The 21,173-nt window shown below is 43.3% G+C and overlaps 1 pseudogene; it reads right to left on the minus strand.

Annotated features, from left to right (window-relative positions):
- Positions 1 to 3,524: 3,524 nt before the first annotated feature.
- On the minus strand, positions 3,525 to 8,012 carry LOC101676027 (annotated as a pseudogene).
- Positions 8,013 to 21,173: the final 13,161 nt, after the last annotated feature.

Raw genomic sequence — 21,173 nt, forward strand, 5'->3', positions numbered from 1 at the left:
CTTGAAGCTTTTAAATTATTATTCACCGAAGTTCAAAAGTTTCCTTCATACAGACTATACATTTCTTGTTTATGTCTAGGTTTTTTTTTTCTCTGAACACATAAACCTCCGGACTATATTATCATCGTGAACATATGGGAGAAATTTTAGAGATTGTTAAATATATTTACCAATAAAGATTTTCATTAAGTACTATTCAGTAAAGAGATAGTCACAAAACATCATGCTCTTTATAAAAATGCCAGAGTTTGCACTTAAAGTTAATTCCAAGAGGAGGTAGCCTTCTTTTGGATTATATTTTTAGAGTTTTTCCATTTTTAATGTTTATATAATTTTCCCAAGCAAACGTATTTTGCAGCCCAAGAGAAATCTTGATGATCATGGATATGACATTTTTAAATTGTTAGCCTCTGTTTTTAGCTTTTCTTAAATGTTTTACCTATGTTCATAAATGATGTATCTGTGATATACATTTGTTTGTGGTAGTTTTATGTCAGTACAGACACAGGCTATGATTAAAGCCCACTTTTAAACCCTGTCCTTAGGGATTGTAAAAACAACACCTCCAGGGAGAAGAGATTGTTTTGGGCAGCTCAGAAGGAGGGACCATTGAGGCTAATGGGCACTGAATCTAGAACTGTAAAGAATGGGACCTCTGATGACACCAGGAAGGTAAGGCACAGCTCTTTGCTCTGTACATGTGCGGTTCCATGTTGTCTCCAGCCTCCTAAGCTGAGAGGCTCTGGCCTTTATCATTTGGACACCTGGTTCTGGACAGAGAACTAGAAAGTTTGTGTTCTTTTGGCTTCTATGGAATTTGGTAGTCAGAAAGAAAGAAAGAAAAAGAGTTGTAATTGGATTGCAGTGGGCCATGTTCACAATCTCCAAATGCTTCTCAATTAGGCATATGAGTATGTGTAGTTTTGAGCCTGCCCAGGACTTACCCTCAGAGAAAGGCTGTTGAGGATAGGCTGTGCCATGCATCTGCTGTTTCAAGGTGGAGGGAAAGGTGCATGGGAGAGGATGAGGACTGGCACCCAGAAGGAGATGAGCTGTGATTGCCTCTGTCACTTTCTTTGAGGAGAGCTCCCTGGTATGGGCCTCCATCTCAGAAGGTCTCTTCTTCAGCTGCATCTGCCAGGGAGTGAGGCCCGTGACTGTGACTGAGGAGAGCTGTTAAAGGCTGTCCAATAGGAGCTGGGGCTGCAGGGTCTTGACGGTAAGACACTGTCAAGGAGCGTGGACTTCGGTCAGTCTGGCCTGCATACAGGTCCAGACTCTACCACTCAGCACATTTGTGGGTCTACACAGGTGACTTAACCACCGAAATCCTCGGTTTCTCCCTCACTAAAAAGTGAATGACAGCGCTAACTACTTTATGGGGTGGTTGTAAGATTTAAAAATAAAATACGTAAGCTCATTTATCAATCAATAGATGTGAATCAGACAGTTTTGCAGTTGATTAGGAGTTATTTGAAAATGAAACACAAAATTCTGTTGGAGAGTGATGTGACCAAGATGGTGAAGTAGGGGAGCCCACCTACCCCAGGTGAGATCCACAGTTAGGCACCTTATTCATGAATAAAAATAGCTCTAGCAAAGCTCAGGTGTCCACTTACCAAAATTCAGCAACAGTGGGGGAAAAAAACAAAAACCAAAAAACCCTGAGAATAACTTTTCAAAAAGAGGAGGACAGCTTCATTTTGCCCCCTGATCCCACCTGCCCTGGCTGGTGCTGCTCAGTGCCCATAGGGAACTCCCAGCCAGAAAGGGTTCTCTCTGGAAAAGGAAGAGCCAGGTGAGCACCCAGCTTTCTGAGCCTTCCAGGTCCCTAGGCAAAGGACTTCCTTCGGTTTTGCTCCACCCAGACACTGGCAAAGCTAAAGTATGTACGGATGGCTAGGAACAAGGACGAGCAGGAACTACCAGAGTCCGCACAAGGCGGTACGACCATAGTTCCCAGGGACCTGCCCTGCAGAGGCCCCAGGCAGCTCTGGTCACAGAAGAAACCAGTGGGCACTCGGTACAGTTGTGATGTGGAAACGTCTTGCACACTTGTCCTACTTTGTCCACATACATCTGCGCGTCTGCGTGTCTGCCCAGGCGGTAGGAGACCAGGCGAAGTTGCCCCAGGTGACCAGACTTCGGGTGTCCGCTTGCTCTCGGTGCCCGCTTGCTCCCGGTGCTCGCGCCCAATCAGCTCCTCCGCCCGCCGCAGGCTCTCCAGCGCCGCCTCGTGGTGACCACGCAGGTGTTTTATGTAGGCCAAGAAGTTGTACATCGTAGCTTTGCACTCAGCGTTTACCGATTCGATCTGGTGACACACTCTATCTTCTAGATCGCCTAAGACACCATCTTCCTTAGGTAAGTTCCACGTGAAATGGCATTTCAGCTGTGCAAGGTTTTTCTCCAGAGCATCCTTATTGACCTCACTGTGGAGAAAATAAACACGGTCACTGGGACACGCACCTGCGAGGCACGGCACCTGGGACGCGGTGACAGCTTGTGTCAGCTCGGCAGGCTGTGAGGTGCCCGACCTCTCGTTAAACGATAGGTCTGGGTGTGTGTGACGGTGTCCCCAGGAGAGATGAGCCGCTGACTGGGTGGGCAGGGAAAGCAGACCACCCTCCCCCGGTGTGGACGGGCCTCCTGCGTCTGCTGAGGGCCCCAGTCGAACCCAGAGGCAGAGGAAGTGTGAATTCTGTCTGTCTGTCTGTCTGTGTGAGCTGGACACTGGCCTTCTCCTCTCCCTGGACTGGAGCTTATGTCGTCGGCATTCCTGGTTCTCAGGTGTTCAGACTCGGACCGGAGCCTCTGGCTTTATCCCTCCAGGTCTCAGGCCTTTGGACTCTGACTGGAATCATGCTCCTGCTCTCTCCCGGGTCTGTAGCTTGTGGCCCGTGGACCGTGGTTATGAGCCTCAGCTTCCATATCGCGCGAGGCAGTTCTTCAGTGTTTTAATATCTAGTGAATTTTAAAGTTGTTTAATAGACTGTAAAGTCTAATATTTAAATATAGAGGCTTGGATGCCTGGATGGCTCAGTCCAGCATCTGCCTTTGCCTCAGGTAATGATCCTGGGGTCTTGGAATCAAGTCCCACATCAGGCTCCTTTCTCAGTGGAGAGCCTGCTTCTTCCTCTGCTTGAAGCTTCCCCTGCTTGTGCCCGCCCCCGACAAATAAATAATATCTTAAAAATATAAGAGGCTTATAACTATATTATTGTTTTGATATCATAATTGTATTTTATTATGTGTAGAGTCCCTACTTGGGAACATAACCTTAATTACATTATTCCCAATAGGAGAAAATGACTTGCTGCAAAATAATATATGTGCTGCAAAATGTGACAGATGCTGCTTCTTTTTTTTTTTTTTTTTTTTAGATTTTATTTATTTATTTGACAGACAGAGATTACAGTCAGGCAGAGAGGCAGGCAGAGAGAGAGGAGGAAGCAGGCTCCCTGCCGTGCAGAGAACCTGATGCGGGGCTTGATCCCAGGATCCTGGGATCATGACCTGAGCTGAAGGCAGAGGCTTTAACCCACTGAGCCACCCAGCTGCCCCACAGATGCTTCTTCTGACAGGTTAGGACTTCAGTCCTGAATTCCAGAAATACTTGAGTAAAGACCATTCCCTTTCCTGTTCTTCCCTCTTGAATGAACAAATAAAATTAGTAAAATAAACCAAAACAGCAGAGACTTAAGTAAATCAAACATTTAAAAACTTTAATTCATGAAATACATTGCAGTATGGATGTATGTTTGAATATGCATAGAAAACATACCTGGAGGGATTCCTATTAAACTGTTAACAGGTTGCCATGAGGGTGTGGAATTGGATTAGGGTGAGGAGAAGTGCTCTTATTTTTAAATCCATATGCTTCTGTTTGTTTAAAATTTTACAATGAGAATTCATCACTTTTGTAATATAACCATAGAAATTTAAAAATAGAAGTAGTAACAATAAGTAAAAAGTATACATACATAATAGCATCAAGGCAGTGGCAGTGTGGAGAATCAAGTCACATGGTACACTTTTATACTAATACTGTGGTGGTAAATATAATTGTAGATGATGATCAAAGAAACAACGGCAGAGAAGCCACTTTCAGTAAGATCTCAATTTAAAAAGCCCCCCAGGTATAAGCTCTCTTAAGCAGTAGACCCTCCAAGGTGGATATTCAAACCAAAAGCAGGGCTTAACTGTTCCTGGAAGATCTACAGGAAAACTTGTTCGTCTGAAACCTTCAGGCAAAAGAAAAAGCTACACAGAAGTAAGTTTGGGATACTATAGGAGTTAACTAAAGGCCAGAAATTAGGGGTACAAGAACCACCCAGCCCAGACCCAAAACCAAATCACTGAAGCCTTGGTAATCTATGGATGTAGAATGGGGACATCTACTTTACTCATTTTTTAAAATCATTTTTTGCAATTTCTCAATCTGCTTTCTGTCTTAATTTTAACCTAAAAATTCTGCAATTTTAGTTGGAGTAAAATGAATTCCATTTAGGTTAGGTTTATTCTTCTAGTTAAAAGACCAGAAAATCTTGAGACTAATGATTTTCCATTGTTCATTTTTTTCCAAAACTGCTTCTAGTTATGCAGTGAACATTTTGAGGAGATAACATCTCTGATTTCTCATGGGGCCCTAAAGTCCTATATTTAAAGAAATCCATTTCCCCCTGTTTTAGTTTTTTTCTCCTTTTATTGAAGTCATCATAGATGGCAGATTCTTTACTGTTACAAACTTTTTCTTTCAACAAAAGGGAATCTTTAAGTGACTATCAGGCTAATGCTTAAATATCCTTATCAGAGTCGGAACCCATAGGATCCATCTTTTGCAAGCTACATAGTTAAGAGCTTTACTAATATAATTTTGCATTCCTGAAAGAGGGTTCTTGACCTAGGGATCAAAGGCTTATGCAAAATTATGCTTACTGCCCAAGTGAGCAATATGGGAAATTTGACAAAATATAATCAGAAAATTATTATTATTTAAAGATTTTATTTATTTATGGGGGTGGAGAGAATGGGCAGAAGGAGAGGGAGAGGGACAAGCAGACTCTGTCTGAGCTGAACTCAGAGCCAGACATGGATTCAGTCCTGTAACCCTGAGATCCTGACCTGAGCCGAAATCAAGAGCCAAACACTTAATTGACTGACCCACCCAAGTGCCCCTAATCAGAAAATTACTATAAATAACAGAGATAAAGGGGATATAGTCCTAATGGCCATACCATTTTTGAAAGACACAACATCTGGTATATTTTTGTTTCCAAATGGATTACAGTATTTTAATTTAAAAAAATCCAAAGGTTCATCCCATTTGGGATGATGCCTGGTCTACAGTAAACATTCAGCAAAAATTGCCTCCATAATTAACAATGAAAATATATGAGCCCAAAGTGGGAAGAAATGCTTAAAAGCAATTTCCTAGAGCATGTACTTAAGTAGAAAGTCGAACCTCACAGAGAGCAGCAAGGGACTCTGCATTTTCTGGATCTAGCCTCTGGGCCTACTCATAGTACTCAACAGCTTGCCTTGGGGCTCCCTCAAGCTTGTAAACAAACCCCAGTGCACGTAAACTCTGCACATCTGAAGCATCATGACCAAGTCTCTCTACAGCCAGGTTCTTCAGAACATTTATCAGTTTGGGATGGAGGGATGACTGGTCGCTGATTTTTTTTTTTAAGATTTTATTTATTTATTTGACAGAGAGAAATCACAAGTAGATGGAGAGGCAGGCAGAGAGAGAGAGAGAGAGAGGGAAGCAGGCTCCCTGCTGAGCAGAGAGCCTGATGCGGGACTCGATCCCAGGAACCTGAGATCATGACCTGAGCCGAAGGCAGCGGCTTAACCCACTGAGCCACCCAGGTGCCCCTGATTTTTTTTTTTTTAAGATTTTATTTATTTATTTATTTATTTGACAGACAGAGATCACAAGTAGGCAGAGAGGCAGGCAGAGAGAGAGGAAGGGAAGCAGGCCTCCGGCTAAGCAGAGAGCCCGATGTGGGGCTCGATCGCAGGACCCTGGGATCATGACCCAAGCCGAAGGCAGAAGCTTTAACCCACTGAGCCACCCAGGAGCCTCCTAGTCGCTGATCTTTAAGTCCTCTAAATAATGGCACATGGCAGTACTTTCTGATTTATAGTGAAATTCCTGAAAGCGGCCATATTAATAGTGGATCTGATGTTTGTGATCATTGGTTCTGTTCTGATGAAGGGGTTTCTGGAATACCTCTTCAGCTTTGCTACACTGGCCTGCCTCGACATACATGCTGGCCAGGTCCCTGTAGACAAATGGGAACTTGGAGTCTCGTTGCACAGCTACTTTGAAATGAGATATAGCCGTTGTAATAAGCCTGTCCATTCTCAGTTTATCCTCCCCTGTAGGTCTGTTGTCTGTAGCCTTCTTGATTTCAGTCATTTGCGCCCTATAGCAAAGTCCCATCTGGAGATGGAGGAACAAAGACATTGGTGTCACCTTCAAGGCCTTTTTCAAAACTTCAAGAGTTTTGTCCCAGGAATTTTTTCTCCTGTAGAATTTGGCTGTGTAACGAAGGACATGAGGTTGGGAAAATACCTGGTCCAGAATTTCTTCAATATACTTTTCCCCTTCATCTTCTGCTTGTACATCTTGAAGCTTCAGTGCCAGTAAAACCTTAATGTAGGCATTACCTGGATTCAGGGTGACAACCTTCCTCAGTGGGCCCAGAGAAAAGCTCTTTATACACCCGTGTCGGTCAGTATCGTCCAGCCGGTACACTGTGATGGCATAGCCGATGTTAAATTCTGGATTGTCAGGTTCTGCTTCCAGAGCCTTCTCAAAAGCCGCTTTTGCCCTGTGGTAATACTTTCCTCCAAATTTCAAGAGTGCCCACCCTTTCTCACAGTTAGTCTCAGGCATTTCCAACTTGTAGTCATAAGGACTGGACAGTTTCCTACAGACAGTCCCTACAGCTTGTCTAAATGCTTCCAAGCTTCCTTAAGCTGATCCATGTGATAATACACCCAGGCATAGTTTCCCCAAGTGACCAGACGTCGCACTTCTCTGTCCGAGTGCTCTCGCTGCATTATGTCTTCTGCTTGTTCCAAGCATTCTAGGGCATCTTCATTTTGGCCTTTTAGGTGTTTCACGTAGGCCAGTAGGTTATAAAGAATAAGTCTGGATTCTCTGGTGACGAATTCAAGCTGCTGCTCAATTGTATCATCTACATCAAACAGAATGTCTTAAGTAAATTCCACGTAAAGTAACATTCCAAGTCCAACAGAATGGCCTTCAAGGGACCCTTGGGAATTTCACTGTTGAAGATAAAATCCTTTTTAAAGTTTTGAAGAAACAAGTCCATTTTTAAACCTTAAACAATTGTTCTCTGCTCAGCAACCAAACTGATTTTCGATTGGAATTTACAGTTGAAGCAGTAGGCCCCTCTAACTTTATATTAGCTTCCTCTGTGTACACCTATATCCTAGAAGTATTTCATTAAATTCTCATTATTTATTGCAAAGCCAGTTCCAGAAAGATGGCAGGGTATCAGTTTCCTTTTGGCAGTCACTAACTGCCAAATACCACCTATTTTTATGGAAAGAAATTTAAATGTTTTGTTTAATAGCCTTGAAAATTAAGAATCATAGATCTATAAACAAACATAAAAGTCAATAACAAACATAAAAGTTCCATTTCTGTATTTTGAGTAGGAAGGAAAAGAAGAACAGTGAAAAATAAGAAAAAGAACACACTGACGGAGATACAGAAGCTGCACCAATATATCATTTTTGCTGAGGGAGGAAGGAAACCTCACAGAGAGAAAAGGCACAGAAACAGGAACAGGTTTACCAAGAGATGGGGAAAGCAGAAGTTGGAGGTAGATAAAAAGGAGAGTAACAGATTTCAAAGAAGATAAGGAAAAGGCAAAAGGAGGCTGAGTAATAAGCTCAGTAGGGGTTTTTTTTTAAGATTTTATTTATTCATCTGAGAGAGATAGAGTACAAGCAGGGCCAGAGGGAGAGGGAGAAGCAGATCCCCGCTGAGCCAGGAGTCGATGGTCCCAGGAACCTGAGATGATAACTGAGGCCAAACGCAGACGCTTAACCATCTGAGCCACCCAGGCACACCAGCTCTGTAGGCTTTGCTATAAGTGCCGTGTCCTTCTGTCCTCTGGGGTTGTGGTCAGGAGTAAAGGCTAAGACCTATTACAAACTTATCAGTGCCCTTAATATTCACTTCACATATATTTGCCGAGCTCCCTTTGTGCGAGACCCAGTATAATTTCTGCAGAGCCTACTGGAAACCAGATCTCTGAAGCTAGGAAGATGAAGGGGAAAGGAAGCGAAAGGAAATATTTATTACAGATGGCCTTCTATGTGCAAGGTCTTCTAAATAACACTGGGGATGGAATCATGAATGAGACAAAGCCCTGCTTGTACAGAGCTTATACATACATAGTCACTGACAACTCAGCATTTCAACCAAGGTCCATGGAAGTGACCCAGAAAGTGTACATAGTCCAGGGCTATGGACATCAATGGCTTTGATTTGGTGAGGATCCCTTCTCTTGAATTTCGTTTCTGGAACATCCTCTCCCTCTACTCTCAGTGCATATGATTTGAGATGGACTGTCTACCATTCACTCCAGTCTGGGAAGGTACCAGGTTTCCCTGCCATTCCCTGGTCCCAGTGATTTACTCAGAGATAATTCCATTAAAATATCATTTTGCTGAAATGGGACTTGCTAGAACTATGTCTCTTCCTTCTAAAACTTTTAAGCTGGTAGAATATCAGTTTGGATTTGCTGGTGGGCATCTTCCCAAACTTGAGGACAGCCTGCCTAAGAAGGAATCTGACAGAGTGGAAAGTGGAGCTTCGACAGGCAGAAGGTCAGGATGCCCAAGATAGTGACCTAACAGCCTTGCCTGGATCACCCTGTCTACTCCTGAACTTCGCTTCACCTGAAGAAATAACTCGCTCTTTCTTTGTTTAAGCTAGTTTGAATTAAGTGTCTATTATCTGCAATGGACAAAGCCCAGATTAATACTCCTCCTTTTACTTGTTTGTTTTGTTGATGGTGGTGGCGAGGCAGACTTTCTCAATCTCCCACTAGTCACAATTAAGAAATATATAGGAAAAAAAATCCCTTAAGGCTTCTTTCAAACAGAGAAGTGCCCTGCTTATATAATGAACAGGATATACTGTGTGTGGAATGTGCATGCATGTTTCCCTTTCCACTGCACACAGAGCCCCCACACTGACACGTATTCATGTGAGTGCTTATGGGAACTGTAGTACTGCTTCCATCAAACATTTATCGACCATGTCATGTCATCCACGCCAGGCAATGTTCTAGTTGAAGTGGATAAAGTAGTGAGCAATTAAGTTCGAAAAATGCCCTTTCTTGATGGTAATTTCATTCTGGGAGAGGAGGAAACAAAAGGAATTGAAAGAAAAGAAATATGGAAACAAATCAATATGGAAACAAATGGACAGTGTAATAGTGAGGAGTGTTAAAAAGAAAAGTGAGGAGTGTTAAAAAGAAAAAAAAAAAATCAGAGTAATGGTATAACATGGTGGGAGCGAGGAGGTACTAGATTTAAGATTCAGTCCTAAAGCCTGAGGGCAGGATGGTCTAAGCCACTTTTCTCAGCCAGGGTGCTTTAGCCCGCTTGAAGACATCTGCTGATGCCTGGAGACAGCTGTGGTCATCACACTGGAGGAACGTTACTGACCCCCACTGGGTCAAGGCCAGGGATGCTACTAAATAATTTATTCACACACAGGGAGGCCCCAACCGCCACGAGTTATCGAGCCCAAAATATCAGTCATACTGAGGTTGAGAAACCCTGGTTTGGGCTGAGGGACCAGCGGGTGCAGGGGCCCTGAGGTGGGAACAGCCGCTGTGTGTTCAGGGGACCGAAGGAAGGCAAGTGCATGGCATGCACAGTGAAGGGGAAGAGTGGAAGATGAGGCACGGTGGCAGCGGGGACAGAGGTGCGGGGCTTGCAGTCCGTGATAAGGGATATTAATTTTACTCTCACTATAATGGAAAACCACTAGAGAAACGAGAATGTTTGATACAGTCTTTAAAAAACTCCCTTTGGTTGCTCTGTGGAGAATGGACCATGGGGGGCTCAAGAAAGGAAGTTGGCAATCTGACAGAGAAGTAGGTATTCAACAAATACTTATCCAGAGCATTTATTCAGGGCACTGTTCTTTTCTTTTTTTAAGATTTTATTTATTTATTTGACAGAGATCACAAATAGGCAGCGCGGCAGGTAGAGAGAGGGGGAAGCCAGCTCCCCGCTGAGCAGGGAGCCCGACATAGGGCTCGATCCCAGGACCCTGATATCATGACCTGAGCTGAAGGCAGAGGCTTAACCCACTGAGCCACTCAGGCACCCCATTTGGGCACTGTTCTAAGTTGAGATACAGCAGTGAACAGAACAGGGAAAAAAGGCCGGACTTCATATATCTTACATTCTAATGAGGGGCCAGGGGTGGGGAGGGTGTGCCATAAGAAGACCCCCAAATAATTGAAAATATAGAGTATGTGAGATGGGTAAGAAGTAATAAGGGAGAAAAATAAAGCAGGAAAGGAGAAATGGGAGGCTGGCAGGGGATCAGATAGGTCATTAAAATTTAAATAGCATGGCCAGAGCAATCTTCCTGAAAAGCGGGAGAGCAGCTATTGAAGGGGATCCGAGGGGAGAGCAAGCTAGCCAGTGCTGGGGCTGCAGTGAGGGGTTAGTGAGGTCTGGGTGGTTGTGTGTGAGACAGAGCTGACAGGTCTTTCTAACGGGTTGGGTGGGGGATAAAACAGAAGGAGAAGAGGGAATCCAGGGTAACTCTTAACACTTTGACTTTAGAAACTGAGTGGGTAACTGGAGAGGGCTATTTGGAAATGGTAATTCTGACATGTCAGTTAGACCTTGAAGGGAAGAGGTCATGTATGAACTTGGATATTAATTAAGAAAATAATAGGGATGAAGAGAGGGGAGTTAGAATTATGGATATAAAATGGGGAGTCGCCGGCGTGCACATCAACTTTAAAACTGTGAGTTCTAGAATGAAATAACCCTGGGAGTGAGCACCTAGGCAGAGAAGAAGGTCAAAACGAAACCGTACTACACTCCAGGTCAAGCAGAGTAAGAGCAGGAAAAGAGGCCAAGCAGGAGCAATGAGTGTGGGAGCTGGAAAGCACTGGTATCTTGAGAAAAGCCAATATTGTTAAAATATCCACACTTCCCAAAACAATCTTCAGATTTAATGCATTCACTACCCAAATACCAACAGTTCTCACAGAACTAGAACAAATAATAATAACATTTGTATGGAACCAAAAAAGACCCTGAGTAGCCAAAGCAATAACCTTGGCTATCCACAAAACCAGATCTCAAGGTTTACTACAAAGCCGTAGTCATAAAACAGTCTGGCACTGGCACAAAGCAGACCCAGAGATCAGTGGAGCAGGCTAGAGAGCTCAGAAATAAACCCATGCTTACGTGGTCAATTAATCTTCAATGAAAGAGGCAAGAATATACAAATGGAGAAAGACAGTCTCTTCAACAAATGGTGCTGGGGAAGCTGGACAGCTACTTGGAAAAGAATGAAACCGGATCACTTTCTTATACTATACACAAAAACTCAAAATAGGGGTGCCGGGGTGGCTCAGTCGTTGAATGACTGACTCTTGGTTTTGGCTCAGGTCATGACCTCAGGGTCGTGGGATCCAGCCCCATGTCTGGCTCTGCACCCAGCAGGGAGTCTGCTGGAGAGTCTCTCTCCCTCTGCACCTCTCCTCTCTCACACACTTGGGTGCGCTCTCTCTTTCTAAAGAAATAAATCAAAATAAATTTAAAATATATAAAATAATAAAATAATAATATAAATAAATAAATAGAATTAAATAAATAAAAATTAAAAGTTTTAATCATGAAATTTTTAATGACTTAAGGATATGCCAGTGGGAATACTCCAGTATCAAAATAAATAAAAAAATAAATAAAATATAAAAAATAAAAATAAATAAAATCTCTTTAAAAATTTAAAAAATAAACTCAAAATGAATTAAAAACCTAAATGTAACACCTGAAGCCATGAAACACGTAGAAGGAAATATAGAAATTACTGCCTATATTTTCTATATTTGCCTATATTTTCATCAGCCATAGAAACATTTTTCTAGACATGTCCCCTCAGGCAAGGGAAACAAAAGCAAAATACACCAAAATAAAAAATTTTGCACAGCAAAAGAGACCATCAACAAAATGACAAGGCAGTCTACTGAATGGGAAGAGATATTTGCAAATGATATATCTGATAAGGGGTTAATATCCAAAATATATAAAGAACTTATAGAGCTCAATACCAAAAAACCCAAATAATCTGATTAAAAATGAGCAGAGGACCTAATAAAGACATTTTTCCAAAGAGGGCATACAGTTGATCAGGAGACACATGAAAAAATGCTTAATAACACTAATCAGGGAAATGAGAAGAGCAGAGTTTCCTGAAAAAATTTAAAATAGAATTAACATATGATCCACTACAGGGTATTTACCCAGAAAATATAAGAACACTTACTTATTTTTAAAGATTTTATTTATTTATTTGACAGAGAGCACAAGCAAGGGGAGCGGTAGGCAGAGGGAGAAGGAGAGCAGGATCTCTGCTGAGCAGAGAGCCTGATGTGGGGCTTGATCCCAGAACCCTGGGATCATGACCTGAGCCAAAGGCAGACACTTGTCTAAGCCACCCAGGTGCCCCACAACACTAATTTAAAGGGATAGACACATCCCTATGTTTATCACAACATCATTTACAATAGCCAAATTATGGAAGCAGCCCAGGAATGCATCGATAGATGAATGGATCAGGAAGATGTCAAGATACACAATGGAGTATTACTCAGCCATAAAAAAGAATGCAGTCTTGCCATTTGCAGCAACATGGATGGAGCTAGAGACTATAATGCTAAGTAAAATACGTTTGAGAAACAAAAATACCATATTATTTCACTCATAGGAGAAATTCAAGAAACAAAACAAATGAATAAAGAAAAAGAGACAAACAAAACCCCCAGACTCTTAAATACAGAGAACAAACTGGTGGTTGCTAGAGGGGAGGTGGATGAGGGACTGGGTGGAGTAGATTAACAAAGAAGAAGAAGAAGAAAAATCCATGATGTCAGGAAAGCCTAAGGAAGAAATATTTATTTCAGGAAAGACAGATGGATATCAATATGTACAATGACTTTAAGAGGTCGAGTGATCAAGGACAGAGAAGAGATTGCCGCTTGTGCTGGAGCAAAGCTGTGGGGGACCTTGATGAGTGTTTTACTAGAAAGGCAGGGATGAAAACATTCTGGCTGGAGGGACAATGGGAGGTGAAAAAGTGGATATGGGGAAATCAGGCCACTCTTTTCAAGGAACTTTACTATTTTTTTTTTTGCAATTTATTATTATTATTTTTATTAACATATAATGTGTTATTTGCCCCAGTGGTACAGGTCAGTGAATCATCAGGCTTACACACTTCACAGCATTCACCATATCACATACCCTTTCAATGTCCATAATGCAACCACCTTCTCCACCCTCCCTCTCCCTGGCAACCTACAGTTTGTTTTGTGAGATTAAGAGTCTCCTATGGTTTGTCTCCCTCCCGATCCTATCTTGTTTCATTTTTTCCTTCCCTACTTTCCTTCCCTTCCCAAACTCCCACCCTGCCTCTCAAATTCCTCATATCAGGGAGATCATATGATAATTGACTTATTTCGCTCAGCGTAATACCCTCTAGTTCCATCCACATCATTGCAAATGGCAAGATTTCATTTCTTTTGATGGCTGCATAGTATTCCACTGTGTGTGTGTGTGTGTGTGTGTGTGTGTGTGTGTACACACACACCACATCTTATTTATCCATTTGTCTGTTGATGGACATCTAGGTTCTTTCCATAGTTTGGCTATTGTGGACATTGCTGCTATAAACATTAAGGTGCATGTGCTCCTTTGGATCACTACATTTGTATCTTTGGGGTAAATACCCAGTAATACGATTGCTGGGTCATAGCTCTATTTTCAACTTTTTGAGGAACCTCCATCCTGTTTTTAGAGCGGGTGCACCAGTTGCATTTCCACCAACAGTGTAGGAGGGTTTCAAGGAATTTTACTATTAAGGGAATAGACAGAGCTCCATCTGGAAGGAGGCCAGGGGAACTGTCAAAAAAAGTTTTAATCATTAAATTTTTAATGACTTAATGATATGCCAGTGGGAATGATCCGATATCAAAGGAAGAAGTGATGTCTATGGGAGAGAGGCGAGGATAACAGCAAGGAAGGTGGAACTTGAAGCAGAAGTGAAGCTATACATTGCAAATATTCAAATCTTTTAATTCCAGCCTCAAATTCCGAACCGTGATTGCCATGCCCTCCATCTCTGGCCCATGTCTATTTCTCTAGCCTCATTTTGTACAATCTGCACTCATTCATTGTGCTCCAGTCATACTGGCCTTAAAAAAAAAAAAAAAAAAGTTTTTTTCCTCTACCAAATCTATCTACCTCAGGGCATTTGCACCTGCTTTTCACACCCTTACTCTGTGTATCCTTCCTATGAGAATTCTAGGGATTACTTACTCTTGTAATTCTGGTCTTGGCTCAAATATCAGCTCTTCAAAGAGGGGTACCCCTGGCCTCTCTAGCTAATGCTTCACCCCCACCTTGCCAGTCATCCTAAAATCTAGTATATCTCATTTTCTTGTCCTGCATAAGCACTCATCAATCTTTGCTGGAAGCTGGGAAGGAGAAGAGTGCTTTGAATAACATGTGAGACTGAGGTTTTAAACTGGTTGGGACTGAGTCTTTAGGACAGAGAAAAGGCTGTCTTAATAGCAAAAAGTGACAAGAGTTAGAGAACTGGATTAGTTGCACAACTAGTAGTAGTAACTGGACAAATAAAACCACTTCATACTTATAATCTAATCTATTACTCCATGAATTGCCTTCCAACTTCTATAAAAACTAAATTTCAACCTTAATGACAGTATTAATCTTTAGTACACATTTAAGTTAATTTGTAAATTATGAATGTCAATTTATAATTTTCATATTTTCATTCTCTATGTGTATATGCATATGCACTTATCTACAAGTGCCACCTTTTAGTGACTGTAGGTTCTAGGCCAGTCTTGCCAACAGAAACTTCCTGCCATGATGGAAATGTTATCTGTGCTGTCCAATACAAAGGATACTAGCCACAAGTGAACACTTATAGCTAGAAATTTGGGTACGATGGCTGAGGAACTGAATTTTAAATTTTATTTACTTTTAATTAATTTTTTAAAAGATTTTATTTATTTATTTGACAGAGAGAGATCACAAGTAGACAGAGTGGCAGGCAGAGGGAGAGAGAGGGAAGCAGGCTCCCTGCTGAGCAGAGAGCCTGATGCAGGACTCGATTCTAGGACCCTGAGATCATGACCTGAGCCAAAGGCAGTGGCTTAACCCACTGAGCCACCCAGGTGCCCATACTTTTAATTAATTTAAGTAACCACATATGACTTGTGGCTCCTGTATGAGACAGGACACTGGAGACACTGGGCCTGTCCGGCTGCATAGAATAAAAGGTCTCCAGCATAACAGGTTAGAGCTCTCCTTTAACTTAAAATTGTTTGCTATTTTATTCAAGGTGAAGAGCTAAATTAAATGGCAAATCAAGATTAGATTTTTAAAAAAAAACTTTGTACATATGACCTGGGTTCACTGCAGAGTTGGTTCAATAATGTAAATGCTGCACCATTTATAATATTCTATCCAGAATTAAGCAGATGAGTACTCTAAAAGCAAAACAAAACAAAAGGAACCCAAATAAAACCAGAAGCTGCCTTTCCTTGCTAGTTTAAATGCTTGCCACGCAGTGTGCCAAGCACTTCCAAATGACATTTAATTTTTATAACATTTTATTATTTTCACAGTTGTATGGATGAGGACTGGGGGACAGAGTTTAAATTGCACATCCAAGTTTACTCAGCTATAAAGTGGCCGAGCACAGATTCAGACCTCGTTCTGCCTGACTCGGTGTTTAAAGCTAATGTCTTTCTTTCTTTCCTTTTTTTTTTTTTTTAAGCTAATGTCTTCCAACCATACTACCTCTTTAACATAAAAATTGGAAGTTGGTTTTTGAGTAGCTTATTTTAAAATATAGGATATATGTAACATATTGAAAATTCATTTTGCCTGGGGAGGACCTAAAAAGACAATTGGAAGGGATTTTAGAGCAGCCGAAAGAACAACTAAGAGGTCTGTGTGGCTGCCCAAGGGGGAAGGACAAGCCAGGTTCTATCCCTTTCTGGGACTGTCTCCATTCTGGAACTCTGGAGAGAGATCCAGCATCCCTAGGGTTCTCTTAAGGATGAAAATTCTGTTTCTGGTATTGCAGTTCCTGTGTGGCTGCCCAGGGGGGAAGGACAAGCCAGGTACTTAAAGGTCTCAGGTTAAGAAAGTAATGGTTTCAAATACAAGCCCTCAGTGCAAAGTCCCAACATTCTACATTGTTGCGCTTGCTTGAGATGCAGCCACTTCTCACCAGGACTTGCTGTACATGCTTCAGATAAGAAGTGGCAGCGGTGTTTATTTCTTTAAGCATTATTGGGCTTTCTCAAACAATTAAAGAGCTAGGTGAATATGTATTAAAAGTGATCTGGGGGCGCCTGAGTGGCTCAGTCCGTTAAGTGTCTGTTTTCGGCTCAGGTCATGGTCCCAGGGTCCTGGGATTGAGCCCCTCATTGGGCTCCCTACTCAGGGGGGAGCCTGCTTCTCCTTCTCCCTCTGCCTGCCACTCCCCTGCTGTACATTCTCTCTGTCAAATAAATAAAATATTTATTAAAAAGTGATCTGAAGGAAGGGCAATGATCTTAATTATCAAAGATATAATTATCATTAAAGGAAATGAATTAAAATACTTTACTCCTACAGTCCAATAGAGACTTGCTCATATACCCTGATGACCTTCCAACATACTTCCTCAACTTCTGATCTCTCCCCTGAATTCCAGACTCCAGGAACTTCTCATTCACATCTTCAATTAGAAGTTCAGTCGGCATCTGAAATAAACATATCCAGTACGGACACCGGACTCCTTGATCCTTTTCCTCCTGTCTTCCCCATCTTGATTGGAAAATAGCCTCGGAGTCATCTTTGATCCCTCCATTCCTCTCGTCTTAACCCCTCATCCAATCCAGTACAAAGTGTTAATTCTACCATATCTCAAATCCATTCACTTTTCTGCATTTCCACTGCTGTTTTTCTAGTCTGAACCACAATCACCTTTCCTTGGGGCTGGGGCAAAAATCTGGTCTCCCTGCTTCCTGTCTTAATTCCCCATACACTCCTAGTAAACTTTTGAACCTGTAAGCCAGACCATGTCAGTCTCCTGCTTACAATCTCCCAATGGCTACCCAACACCCTTAGATACTAGTCTAGCCCTTGCCACGTCCCACAAGTCCCTAAAGGACCCGGCCTTTCCTACCCATCAAACCGTTTTCCTCCTACTCTCCTCATTCATGGTATTTGACATATACTGACTTTTCTTCCTCTCTAAAACACATCAAGTTTATGGACTTTTATACCTGTTGTTTTTACTCTACTTGGGAGGCTCTGCTTCTAAATGTTTGCACGACTAGCTCTTTCCTGTAACTCAGCTTAAGCACACCCTACCCAAGAGGCTGCTGGGGCAGAACTATCTAAAATGGCCCACTCTATTCTAGATCACTCTCTTAGCCCATTACACTATTTTATTTTCCTTTAAGCCCTTACCACTTTCTGAATTATGCTGATTATTTACTCATATACCTTGTTTATTCCTCCCATTTAAATATAAGCCCCATGAGTATAGAGACCTTACCGTGATTTTCTTTTTTTTCACCTCTGGGTCCACAGCATCTACTATTCTAGGCAAATAGTGGAAGCTCAGTAAATAAATATTTGTTGAATGAATGAAAATGTGGATATATACTGGCAGCTTCTGGCACATCTAGCCCTGGGGTTAGGCTTAGCATAAAAAGCACCTGGATTCTCGATGAGGAATTCCTGCTAATTCTTCCCTTCCTGCCGATGGCTCCAAATTTTTTCCCACTTCAGTCTTCCCTTTTCCACTTGGCTTTATATCTTTGGCATGCTCTCTGTCTGGCCCTATGTTTGGATTCTGAAAATAGGTTTTGGATTGTCTTCTATGGTCCTGACTGGGAAACCTGGTATGATTGTCCCTTGGTGGTTAGTGGTTTCTTTCTCTGGTGCAAGCGCACCAGAATCATGGCAAGACAACCCCTTAACAGCCTGCCCAGCCCCCTGCCCATCCACACAGTACAGTGACCTTCTGCTTCTGTTCTGAAGGTCTACCCCAGCCCAGCCCAAGGAGGTAGAGAAGGGCTGTCCCAGGGAATATTAATGTGGCCGTGAGGTCTCAAAGGGACATTCAGTTGGCCACTGAAGTGCTTTGCCCAGACTCTGGAATTTTACACAACTGGATGCCATGGTAAGTTTTACACTTTGTCCACTTAATTTTTAAAGTTTGTCTCTTGGAAGCTGGCACAGAGAGGCTCTTGTGTCTGAAAGAGGCAACATTCATCTTTAGGCAATTTTGATTTTTGACCAGGAAGGTGCAGTCATTCATTGTTCTTGGGGGACAGTCCACAGTGGGGTCCACTGGCTTCCAGGCCACCCTGCTTACACATACAGTGCACCCCTTTGTCCTCCTCCTTCCTGATACCTCCTTCCCTTCCTACAGATGTTAGAGGTGGGGCACTTATTAATTTCATTTTTTACTTCACATAATAGAATCAACATTTGCAAATATTAACGTGCTAAGCAGTCGATTAACTCCACAGCCCTAAAATCTGGATGGCATTCGTTTTTACGAATAAGAAACGGATTCGCAGAGTTTAAGAAATGTTGCTATGGGTTATCCAACCAGTAGGTGTTCAGAGTTAGGACTCGGAACAAGAATTTAGCCTCTAATCGCTCAGCTCTTTAACGCGGACGGTTCACTAATCAGGTGCAGGGTAGGGCCCTAGCTCCTGGGCATACAAACCGGGTGAGAAAAGGAGCCCAAAGCTTTAAGCTCGTAAAGGAGACAAAATCGAGGCGGATCAGCAAGAATCTGTAGCTCCCAGCAGGGGATGAGCTGAGACCCCGAAGTCAGAAAGGCACCAGGCAGTAGAGGCAGGTCCACGTGACAAGTCCGCAGCGACAGTCCCGGGAGGGAGCGGGAGGCCAGCGCCGGCAGAGCCCGGGTTCGCGGGGGCGCCCCAACCCGACGCCTTCTGCGGGGCGCCCAGGGCTCAGCCTCTGGAAGGGGCACCGCGCAGCGCGGGCCACAGAGTCCGAGGCCTACGCGGAGTTTGGGAGCAGCCGCGGAGAAAATCCTCACTTCATGGTGGTGGCGCGCCGTCCTGGGAGGCGGCCATCTGCTCGGGCTTTCTGCTCAGGATGGGGAGCCCGGGCTGCTGAGCGAGGGGTACTAGTGGGGCGCGGGCGGGGGCCCCCCAACGAAGGGTTGGGGGGCGGGGCCGGGAGTGCGCTTCCGCAGGTGTCTGCTGCGTGAGTCTGTGTTCCCGGCCTTGGCCTTTATAAAAGCCACACCCGCGCAGGAAAATGAAACCCTGGAGTCACCCTGCTCCCGGGTTGGGCGGAGGCCAGATCCAAGAAACAAGGTTCTGCAAGATCCTGGGGAAGAGGTTTGAGGAGCTGGGGTGTGGTTCGGAGTTGGGAATTGCGGCGGGGCCTCTGGACCTTGGTCTGGGGTCTCACCTGCCTCGCCGAGTCTGCGTGCACTCCAGTAACTTTTTTTTTTTTTTTTAATAAAATGACAGGAGAGGGGCGCCTGGGTGGCTCAGTCGGTGGAGCATCTGCCTTTGGCTCAGGCTCCTTGGATGGAGCCCCACCCTGGGCACCCTGCTCAGCGGGGAGTCTGGTTCTCCCTCTGCCCCTCCCCCTCGCTCCGCGCGGGCGCGCTCTCAAATAAATAAATAAATAAAATCTTTAAAAAGCACACAACAGGAGATTGTTTCCTGTTATTTTGTTGTGAGGGTGGCCGTGATGCTCTGTGTCTCTGCATCCTAAGGGGAGAGACGTCCCTGCTTCCTGTCTTGATTCAACAGACAATAGAGGTGCCCGGCTGAGCACCTGTGCCATTATTCCCATTGGGTAAAGTTAAGAGAAACTTTGGAATCAAAATGAATATATATTTTAAAAATTTGGTAACTGTTGCCGAATGGCTTTCCCGAGAGATTCCCACACCCCTATCCAGAGTTGTGACAGTGCTTGTCTTATGTGCCCTTGGAAACTGTGCTTGCTTAGTAGACTTCTAATAAAGATAGGGGTGGTATTGGGAATCTAAACAGAAAGTGCCAAATATCCATACACAAAATTTTTGTCCCTTTGGACTTCAATCATTTGTTCATTGACTCAACAAATTATATTGAACTTCTAAGAGCCAGGCATTGTGCCAGACAAGGTCAATAAAGCAAAGAAAACAGACAAGGGACCTACCTTCATGGAGTTAATTTCTGGAGGGAGTAGATAATGCACAAAAAAGCAGCAGTGTGTCAGATGGTACTACAGAGAGGGTTACAGTGCAGGGTATTTCCATTATAAATATGTGCGGGAGGTGAGGTTTCACTGAGTGACGTTTGAGTAAAGAGCTGAAGCAGGTGCAGGAGTGAGCACTGTGGTTATGGGGCCAGAGAAGGAGGTTCAGGCAGGGAAAGCTTAAAGTGCTGTGGTTTTGGGGCAGGGAAGAAAGTTCAAATCCTGGGAGGTGGGAGCATACTTGCCATCCATGGATGGTGTGGTCAGAATAGCAAGAGCAGGGGAAAAGTCATAAGAAATGAGGTCAGAGAGGTACTGGCATGGGCCTGTTTCACTGAAGCAGGAAGCCATGTTTTATTTATTTATTTATTTATTTATTTATTTATTTAATTTTTGTAAAGATTTTAGTGAGTGAGAAAGAGAGAGCAGGAATGGGGGAGAGAGAGGAAGAAGACTGCACACTTAACAGGGAGCCTGACACAGGGCTCTATCTTGGGATCCCAGGATCCTGGGATCATGACCTGAGCAGATGTTTAACCAACTTAAGCAACTCAAGCAGATGCTTGAGCCACCCAGGTGACCCAGGAAGCCACATT

Source organism: Mustela putorius, unplaced genomic scaffold, assembly GCF_011764305.1.
Source record: "Mustela putorius furo isolate JIRA1106 unplaced genomic scaffold, ASM1176430v1.1 tig00537291_pilon_pilon_pilon, whole genome shotgun sequence".
Classification (NCBI taxonomy): domain Eukaryota; kingdom Metazoa; phylum Chordata; class Mammalia; order Carnivora; family Mustelidae; genus Mustela; species Mustela putorius.